We start from the raw sequence: 10,839 nt of genomic DNA on the forward strand, positions 1-10,839 counted from the left end.
AATAATGAAAAACTTGGTTCAGCCACTAGTTGAGCATGAGCTTCGAGACGGGGCAGTATCACCCAGAGGAAGGTAATAAAATGCTGACAGACATCTCCCAAGTTTAGTTGGGGCCTGCGCTTTTTCAGCATCTTATTTTGCCTCATTGTAGATTCAGGTTAGTTTAATTAAGTTGTGGCTCTTTCACCCATAATTCTGGGCTGTTATCTTCATTCTGGTGTGGGTGTGGGGGGCAATGTGCTTTACCACTGAACGACACCGTCCCTTGATGTAGTAATGATGGCAATCTTGATGGTAAGGATTGCCTGTTGTGGTTGCTATTAGACAGTTATTGGTTGCTGTCAGGAACACAAAAAGACTAACCAAACCCATTCCTCCATGATGTGATTGCTGCAATATGAAGAATGCAATGAGGCACGGACCATTGACTGACATGAGAGTTTTTCTTTTCTTTTTCTTCTTTTTCTTTTCCTTTTCCTTTTCCGTTTCCGTTTCCTTTTTCTTTTGATGTCAAAACAAATGGTGAAACACTCAAATCAATGAAACGTCAGCATCTCTGCCCCAGCTTTGATGGAAAGGCAGATCCTGCCAGTCAAGTCCTGGTACATTACAGGAGGAGTGAGCACCATTCTTCTGCAGTCCTGCTTTTGTGTTTGGCACAATGGAACATTTCTTCCCAAAGGAACTTGCAGAGGCAAAAGCTTCATTTCCTGAGACTGAAGGAACTTTTATTAAAATTTTCCCCCCTTGGCGCATGGAGGGTTGGCAGGCTTTTTTATTTTTTATTTTAAACAGGATGAGCTGCTGCAGTGTGAAAAGGAATTTGCAGAAATCATTAGCCATCTATAAAGGACCACCAACCCCCCCTGCTCAAACTCAGCACAGAAGGTTTATTTTCTCACCTTTGGGATAGAGCATTGGGGCCAAAAATGGTATGGCTTAATGTCTTTGGATGGTATTTCCTGAAAATGCCCTCATGTGCAGGAATATTTGATAATTCTTAGTTTTATTTCATTTGTGTTTATTTGTTGCTTTTGGTTCTTATTTTCACTGAATTTTATTGCAGCTAAATAATTTGAGAACTAATCCCGGAAGCTCACTTTGGTGGTTGCTTGTGCTCAAATGCAGGCTTGGTCAGAAGGTGGATTGGGATCTACTGGTAGATCTCTGGGTGATCTGCAGTTAATCATGAAGGGTTTCTGACACTCAGTTGTTTAGCAAGATCAACAAGAAAACAGCTTCTCTCCTCTCCCTCCAAATTAGGTTGCAGAGATGGAAGAAAGCCTGGGGAGGAAACCAAGAGTGGATTTGTGTGTGTGTGTGACTGAGAACAAAAACTCAGTATAAGCCATGTTCCTATGTTCCACATGACCCCCTCCCATGCATTCAGTGAGAGCAAGATCATGCCCGCTGTCCATGCTGCCAATTGTTGCACCTGCTGATCACTTCACCTGGTGGCTGCACATTCAGTGTGAGTATGAAATAGGCCAAAGATGTGTGCAGCAACTTCACACTGTCAGGACCCCTTGACAAGCAAGGTTCCTTGTGGCATAGAGGAGCCACCAAATGTTGTAATTATGGCTGTATACTACCAAATGTTGTGATATCACCAAATGTTGTAATAGGGATGTATGGATTTGAGCTGGACATCCTAGAAAGTGAAGTCAAGTGAGCCTTAGGAAGCATTATTAACAACAAAGCTAGCAGAGATGACAGTATTCCAGTGGAGCTATTTAAGATCCTAAAAGATGATGCTGTTAAAGTGCTGCACTCAATATGCCAACAAATTTGGAACACTCAACAGTGGCCACAAGACTGGAAAAGGTCAGTTTACATTCCAGTTCCAAAGAAGGGCAATGCCAAAGAGTGTTCAAACTACCGTACAGTTGCGCTCATTTCACATGCCAGCAAGGTTATGCCCCAAATCCTACAAGCTAGGCTTCAGCAGTATGTGAACTGAGAACTACCGGAAGTACAAGCTGGGTTTCGAAGAGGCAGAGGAACTAGAGATCAAATCGCCAACATTCACTGGATCATGGAGAAAGCAAGAGAATTCCAGAAAAAAGTCTATTTCTGCTTCATTGACTATGCTAAAGCCTTTGATTGTGTGGATCACAACAAACTGTGGCAAACTCTGAAAGAGATGGGAGTACCAGACCACCTTACTTATCTCCTGAGAAACCTGTACGAAGGCCAAGAAGCAACAGTAAGTACCAGACATGGAACAACCAACTGGTTCCAAATTGGGAAAGGAGTACGACAAGGCTGCATATTGTCGCCTGCTTATTTAACTTATATGCAGAGTACATCATGAGAAACACCGGGTTGGATGAATCACAGGTCGGAATTAAGATTGCCGGGAGAGTTATCAACAACCTCCGATACGCAGACGATACCACCCTAATGGCAGAAAGCGAAGAGGATCTCAAGAGCCTCTTGTTGAGGGTGAAAGTGGAGAGTGCAAAAGCTGGTTTGAAACTCAACATTAACAAAACTCAGATCATGGCATCTGGCCTCATCATTTCCTGGCATATAGAAGGGGAAGAAATGGAAGCAGTGACAGATTTTATTTTCTTGGGCTCCAAGATCACCGCAGATGGTGACTGTAGCCATGAAATTAAAAGAGGCTTGCTCCTTGGGATGAAAGCTATGGCAAACCTAGACAACATAGTAAGAAGCAGAGACATCACCTTGCTGACAAAGGTCCGCATAATCAAAGCTATGGTTTTCCCAGTAGCAACGTATGGCTGTGAGAGCTGGACTAGAAGGAAGGCTGAGCGCCAAAGAATTGATGCTTTCGAACTGTGGTGCTGGAGAAGACTCTTATGAGTCCCCTGGACTGCAAAGAGGTCAAATCAGTCAGTCCTAAAGGAAATCAACCCTGACTGCTCATTGGAAGGACAGATACTGAAGCGGAAGCTCAAATATTTTGGCCACCTAATGCGAAGAGAAAACTCTGTGGAAAAGACCCTGATGCTGGGAAAGATTGAAGGCAAAAGGAGAAGGGGACGGCAGAGGATGAGATGGCTAGATAGCATCACCGATGCAATGAATATGAACTTTAGCAACTCCGGGAGAGAGCGGAGGACAGGAAGGCCTGGCGTACTATTGTCTATGGGGTCACAAAGAGTCGGACACGACTGAACGACTGAACAACAACAAATTCTGTCTGCATTTTGTAGAATGACAGGTGCCTTTCATTCCACTGTCCACTCATTGGCTGAATCTCTTTTTTCCAATTTCCTAAATCTGTGCAAATCTGCATTTGCACAAATTCACCCTAGTGAAAATGCACACATCTCCCCAAATGCACAGATTCTCCCCAAAATGTGCAAATCCCTCCAAAATGCACATTTTCATCCTTTAGCGCACAGGGTAAATGTACATTTTCAGCTGGTTTTTTTTTTTTTTAATTACATATTTTTCTGTGACTAAATTTGTGTAAAACTCCAGAAAGTAAAACAACAACAGCAACAACAATGGACCACAAATCCACGGAATCCGTGTGACTCCTGAAAAGCTGATCTGCTATGGAATCTGCAGGTTGGATTCATAGAAATCTGAACTAATTTGATACCACTGCAGATTTCCCCGACGTCATAAGTTGTATTTAGCTGGCTCACTGGTCAAACCCCATGCGTTCGTAATACTCAGCTTTGTCACAAACGTAGATCGCTGCCTTACAAAATTGGTATTAATTTCAGAATAGATTGGGAGCTTTAGAGCATGCGCAGTCTGCATCTCAGTCATAGCATTTTTTCATGTGTGCTGAGTTTGTTGGATTAACACCCTTAACACCAGCCTGTGTCCTCCAGCGAGGTGTCCACTTTGAGTCTTTTGCACTTGCTGTGGCAGCTCTGGAACTGTGAGGATGACTCAGCAGCACAGGTTGTATTGATTGAATCTATTGGCAATGGCAAGTAAACATTGTGTAAAAAGGCCATGCAAAAACAACTCATCCAAAAGGGGCCACATGACGTGGTGATGCATGGCATCATAATGTGCGACACAATCCCAAACTGCAGGTCCCAAGATGCAGTTTGATGTTGTACATGTGCAAACAGTCATGCACACAGAAAGAGATATTGAATTAAAGGAGAACTCCCATCTCAGACTACACGAATGAATTTGTTATTTTCCGAGGAAATAACAGATGCATATGGAGTAAGTTTGCCCATCGATAGCCATAGGCACATACAGATGTTTTGCACTAATGCTGAATCTGCAGACACCAGGAGCATGGCCAGTGGGCTCTCACATGAATAGAATCATAGAACAGTAGGGTTGGAAGGGGCCTACAAGACCCCTGCTCAATGCGGGAATCCAAGTCAAAGCATCCCTGAAAGATGGCTGTCCAGTTTCATCTTCAATGGATCATAGAATCATAGAACAGTAGGGTTGGAAGTGGCCTACAAGACCATCGAGTCCAACCTCCTGCTCAATGCAGGAATCCAAGTCAGAACATCCCTAAACCTGATAGATGGCTGTCCAGTTTCATCCTGAATGGATCACAGAATCATAGAATAGTAGGGTTGGAAGGGGCCTACAAGATCATCGAGTCCAACCCCCTGCTCAATGCAGGAATCCAAGTCAGAACATCCCTAACTCTGATAGATGGCTGACCAGTTTCATCCTGAATGGATCATAGAATCATAGAACAGTAGGGTTGGAAGTGGCCTACAAGACCCCTGCTCAATGCGGGAATCCAAGTCAAAGCATCCCTGAAAGCTGGCTGTCCAGTTTCATCTTCAATGGATCATAGAATCATAGAACAGTAGGGTTGGAAGGGGCGTACAAGACCATCGAGTCCAACCTCCTGCTCAATGCAGGAATCCAAGTCAGAGCAACCCTGACAGATGGCTGTCCAGCCCAGTTTACTCTGTGTGTGTGTGTGTGTGTGTGTGTGTCTCTGTGTCTCATGAACATGCCCCTTCCATCTTTTGGGAGTAAATTCCAAAAACAGTACCCCCTACACTTTTCCTTCTACACTTCTAGCTTATCTGTGGCTAGGGATGGATGAATCTGTCAATTTTGGTTTCTCTCGCTTCCCATTTTTGCAATCTTAACTTTGGTTCATCCTGAACTGTAATCCCCCCTGCCCAGTTCACATGAAAATTCATAAGCATTTTTCTGCACGTGTCTCCCAACGCATGCATTTTTGTATACAGTTTGCCTAATATGCACATTTTTGCAAGCAATTTCCCTAATATAATTCATTTTTTAATATGATTTCCCCTAATGTATGCATTTCTGTACAGATATTTTGATTGGAGAATGCCACTGCAAAATTCAGAGAAGTGCAAATTTTGAGGGAGAACTGAGTTTCAGTTCACGTAGTGATTCAAAAGTGCAACATTAGGTATCTGAATGAACTGAGTGAATACCTTCGTCATCCCTACCTGTAGCTCCCCCTGTTGGATCCATTGGTTCTGGTTCCACAGAGAAATTCCGGCAATCAGCAACATTCAGGGTGGGGGAGATTCCACATGCTGAGGTGCATTTCCACCTTTAACCCAGCAATAGCCAACACTGCTCGCCAGCTATTTGTGCTGTTGACTGGGAGCTTGGCACGCCTCTCATAAAAGCATGTTTGTTTAGAAGGTTTGTGGTTGCCTTGGCTTGTTTACCCTTCCGTAAACTTTGATAGGTGTGTGTGTGTGTGCCCTTCGAGCCATAGCCTCCAAATCAGATGTAATGAGTGGGGCTTTTTAAAACAGCCAAAGACCTCGTAGGATGGAAACCAGATCCATGAGCTTCTCTGTTGGTACTAGTTGGCTTGTTTTTAGAGGTCAATATGTCAGGATCTGAGGGACGTGGGTTCAAATTCACTTCCTACTTTAATGGACATCAGGGTGCTTGGCACTTATGGGACAATTTGCTGCTTTATCTCATGTTAACTGACTGCACCTAGAGACGGAAGGGTTAATCATGATCTGAGCAGTGGGGTGCAAATTAATTGAAGAGTTTATTTTATTTAGGGTGATTTGAGAGGTGGGCAGCATAATTGTGGCTCACAGTAAGCCAATCCTTGTCCAAGGTGGTAAATGCGTACAACCAACTTGGACGAAAAGAGAGTGCGTACATAACATTTGTGCATGCCGTCCCAAAGCTGCCTCAAGCATTTGGAGAGAGATTAATAAAATTAAGAAACAAAAAGTCAGTTTGAGTTTGGCTCAACACTCTGGGTGACACTTTTTGAGCATTACCAGTGGTATCCCATAAGTGAAAGCCTGTGTGCGGCAACAGATGTGCACAGTAAGAAGAAGGCCATGGCTCAGTTGCAGAGCATGTGCCTTGCTTGCAGAAGGCAAAGCATGGGTTTAGTCCCCAGCATGTCCAGTTAATGGTTTCATAAGGGAAAGGCCTCCACATGTGAGCTTCTCATGCTAAGGAGCTCCATGAAGACCTTTACCTTCAGCATGTGCTGAAACTGTATCAATGTCAGCACATGTTTTATTTCTGAGGGAAGGCTATTCCAGAGCACAGATGCCACCATAGAGAAAGCTCTGCTCCTGGTTGTTGCCAGATGAGCATCTTCAAGATGTGGTACAAGCAGGAAGATCTCTGAAGATGACCGCAGTGTTCAGCAGGTCTATATGGAAGTAGGCATGAGGGAAGACCAACTGCTCTGTGAGAAGGAGAAGCCAGTGAGGGAAAGTCTACCTACTTGGGGCCCCCTCTTTCCCTCACAGAGCCCACAAGTAGAACATGAGTGCAACACTACCCTCCAACCCATGTTCTCCAGCAACTGGCACACAGAGGCATGCTGTCTTGGCTACTGGAGGTAATATATAGCCATCATGACTAGTGGTCATTGATAACCTTATCCTCCATGAATTTATCTAAAATCTTTCAAAGCCATCCAAGTTGGTGGCCATCTCTGCATCTTGTGCTAGCAAATCCCACAGGCTGATTATGTGATAGAATATTTCCTTTTATCTGTCCTCCACCTCCCAATGCTCAGTTTCATTGGATGACCCCATTATGAGAGAGGGGGAAAATGTTCTCCTCAGCCACCTTCTCCACATCATGCATACTTTCATATGACTCTATCTTGTCCTCCTTTATTTGCTTCCCCCACAAAGCTAAAAAGCCCCAAACATCGTAACTGATGCTGTTTCCAGTGTTGTTTCCAAAGCCAAGCAGGTGTGGCATCCATCTGGTCCCAGGCATGGTCTGTCTGAAGGCCCATGAGGCAGCCACCTTGCTGAAGCTAAGCTGGTCTGGGTCTGGTCAGTGCTTGGAGGACAGACCACCTGTAGGCACCTTGAGTTCCACCATGGAAGAAAGGTGGGATATAAAATAAAGTAAATAATAACTAATCAGATATTCAGGTGCATGGATGGGGGTTGTCTACCACATATAAAACGCTGAGCTTCAAAATTAAAGAGCTGAATATATGAAAGAAAGGCCTTAATGTTCTGATGAAATGCATGGGACTGTGAGAAATGTTGCTTTAAATATAATAATAAAAGTAATGTGGGACGTGATGAGAAAGTGAGAGGTGTTTGGTTTTCACATATCCCTCTTAATTAGGCACACTGGGTAGCGGTGCTTCCTGCCTTGTTAGCACAAGCCCATCCCAACCAATCCTTGTTTTCAAGCCCGTTTGGTATGTTAAAATAGCCCATGGAAAAGTGTTTGTTTTCCTCCCGGAGCTTCTTGCCAAGTGTCTGCTTGTCCGACTTGGCTGTTCCTTCCCACTGGCTGCTTTTAAGCAAAGCTGGCCTGGAGAGAGCCCAGTGGTGGTGTCGCCGGCTCCTCCGTCACCCCCGGCCAAAACAATCACACGGAACAGGCTTGGCATAGAAATGAATGAGCCGGCAGATCCAGCTCGTGTCTTGTGCTATGAACACTGTAAACAAACAGGATATATATATATATATATATATATATATATATACACACACACACACACACACACACACGCACGCGCGCGCACGCACGCACGCACACACACACACATACATACAAGGATCTTTTCATGATCTGGCCTCCTGCAGGGCATTTTCACACAGGATGCAATGCAAACGCAGGCAAACGCTCCAAAAGTATACCCAGAAGGGAGCCATGGTCTATTCTGGAACCCTATTATGACTGGACGTGCATGGCACATTTCTTTGCAAGCATGAGCTTGCCTCAGTTATTTGTTTTTATTTCATTCCTATACCGCCCAATAGCTGAAGATCTGTGGGCGGTTCACAATGATTCACACACAGAAAACAAAAACTACAACCGTAAAGCATTATGCAACATTACAATGCTGTAATAAAAGATAGTCTATAAATGGTTGAGCGTACAGAATTTAGAAACAATTTAAATAGCTAAAAACAATTCCAGTAAATTTCAATAACAAACCTGTTCAGGACAGCTGACATCAGTGCCCATCACATGCCATTAAATGCCTGTGTGCAGAGGGCAGTTTCACCCTGGCACTGAAAAGATGACAGTGTTGGCGCCAGGCGGATCTCAGTGGGGAGCTCATTCAATAGTTGGGGGCCACCACTGAAAAGGCCATATCCCTTGTTGCCACCTTCCAAACCTCCCTCAGAAGAGGCTCTCCAAGGAAGGCCCCAAATGTTGATCATAGTGTCCAGGTAGGTTCATGTCGGGAGAGGCATTCCATCCGGTATTGTGGTCCAGAGCCCTATAAGGCTTCATAAGTTAAAACCAGTACCTTGGATCTGGCTCGGAAATATACAGGTAGCCAACACAAGTGGGCCACTTCAACGTTGCTACATTTCACCTCATACTCCTGGTGCCAGCTGAGTCCCTTTCTCTGTGCAGCATGAAGAAATGCTAGAATGGGCAGGTGATCTGGATCACAGAAAGCCTGAGGGGGCAATTCACCCCCCCCCCCATTATGCTTCTGCTCCCCTGACTTAAAGCAATGCAGACATACTGCTAAAAAAGAGAGAGTAACATACCAATTAGCCTTCAGGCACAGAAGCTGTGTCAAAAGCTGGACATCAACCTGGGTTCAAATCCAAGCTTAGCCATAGATTCACAAGGGGGGCTTTGGCAAGGACAGGTTTGCACAAACAAAGCAGCAATCCCTGGAAATGGAGTCACATTTAATAGCGCTTTTATGTGAAACAAAACTTGGCAGGTCCCCTGAGGTGCAGACCCTAAGACTCAGGGGGCGGAGTCTGGAAGCTAAGGACTAGTGCCTCATAGGTCAGGGGATGGAGCCTAGTGGTGATATGGGGGATTGCACCTGGTGGACGAGGAAGTGGAACCTGGTGGAAGTGGGGCTGGAGTGGTTAGCAAAAGCATTATAAGCCCACCCAAAAATTTCCTTCTCCTTGCTTCTGTTCCCCCCCAGTTTGATATTTAGTTCTTGTGGAGACAAAAACCTTCAGACTTCAGGCTATTGTTTGAGATCCAGCAATTCTATGTCCAGCAGCTTTCTCTACATTGACAGATTTGGTGATCTTGTTAATCTGTAGGGGGGAAGGGGGAGTGGGAGGTGGGTGGGAAAGGAACAGAATTTTGAGGAAGATGTCAGAGAGCATGTTGGGCTACACCTTGTCCTGGATGACTTATAAGCCAGGTAACACACTAGCAAGCAAAAACCTCAGTAGCTATATCTAGTGATGCCATTCAGTCACATAATTAGTCACCTTTTTGGTTGAAAGTCGTCTGTTCGCAATTGTCATCTTTGTAGGGAGTCTGGATCAATGTATTATGAAACTGCTCTTAAGTTTGGAATCGACTGTGAGCTTTGAAACATGCACAATAAAGTAGTACACAGATTCCCACCCCCACCCCCAAATTTTCAGTCATCCCACTCAGAGAGTGTCCCAGGGACCATAGGATATTTTGGATTTCCCCTTCCAAGGCCATAGACACTCCTTCAACTCCTCCTTGGAAGGGGGGATTTGACATCAACTCCTTCTCACCTCCCACACCCCCTTGTAGCTGTCAAAGAAGGAATCACACCAGCTGTTTTGCAGTGACCTTGTAGAGGCCGAACAGGGGGCATTCTGGTGGGTGGGGAAGGGAGGGGAGAAAGAGGTTAAGATCTGCAGAATCCTATGGCTTCTCCATTGCCCATCCCCACATATCACCAGTAAGTGAGCTAGATGGGCTCAGAAAGGCTGGGGTAATAGTAATTTCTTTACTGGCACAGAAATAAAATGTCAAGTGAGCCTCTCTGGGGAGGGCATTCTGTAGCGGGGGCACTGCCACCAGCATGTCTGGGGGCATTCTGGGGTGGGGAGATTGTAGCTGCCTGTATGACACATGCAATGTGTCATACAGCAGCCTCCTCCCCCGCTCCATGCTCCTGTGGCTAGACAGCTGCAATCGGCTATCTAGCAGAAAAGGCAGGGCAGGAGAAGTGCAGAGGGAATGATCCCCTCCCTGCTTCTCTTGCCCTGCTTTGGATAGGCGGTCACCTCCATGTTCAGAGGTGGCCACCTATCTAGATAGGATTGCACCTAGGGATGTACAGATCCCTTACCTTGCTGTCCATGGGGGTCTGCTGGGGGGGGGAGGCGATCCGTTCCTCCCCCCTGGAATCCTCGCTGGCCGGCTCTGCTCTGTGTTGACTCTGCGGAGCTGCCAGCCAGCTCCGAAGCCCCAGCGATATGGCCGCCATTGCCGTATCGCTGGCTGGACTGACAGACTGTGGACGCAAATGGCGTCTGCTACGCGTGAAGGAACAGGGAGGAATACGCCATTTGCGTCCCTGTTTTTTCATGTAATAGGCTACGTAAAGATTTACATAGCCTATCACATCAAAGAGCAGGGATGCAAATGGCATAGCGGATGCCATTTGTGTCCACAGTCCGTCAGTCCAGCCAGCCAGTCCAGTCCAGCTAGCAATGGTGGCTG

Source organism: Heloderma suspectum, chromosome 8, assembly GCF_057233095.1.
Source record: "Heloderma suspectum isolate Gila_16-S chromosome 8, 16-S_ref, whole genome shotgun sequence".
NCBI lineage: Eukaryota > Metazoa > Chordata > Lepidosauria > Squamata > Helodermatidae > Heloderma > Heloderma suspectum.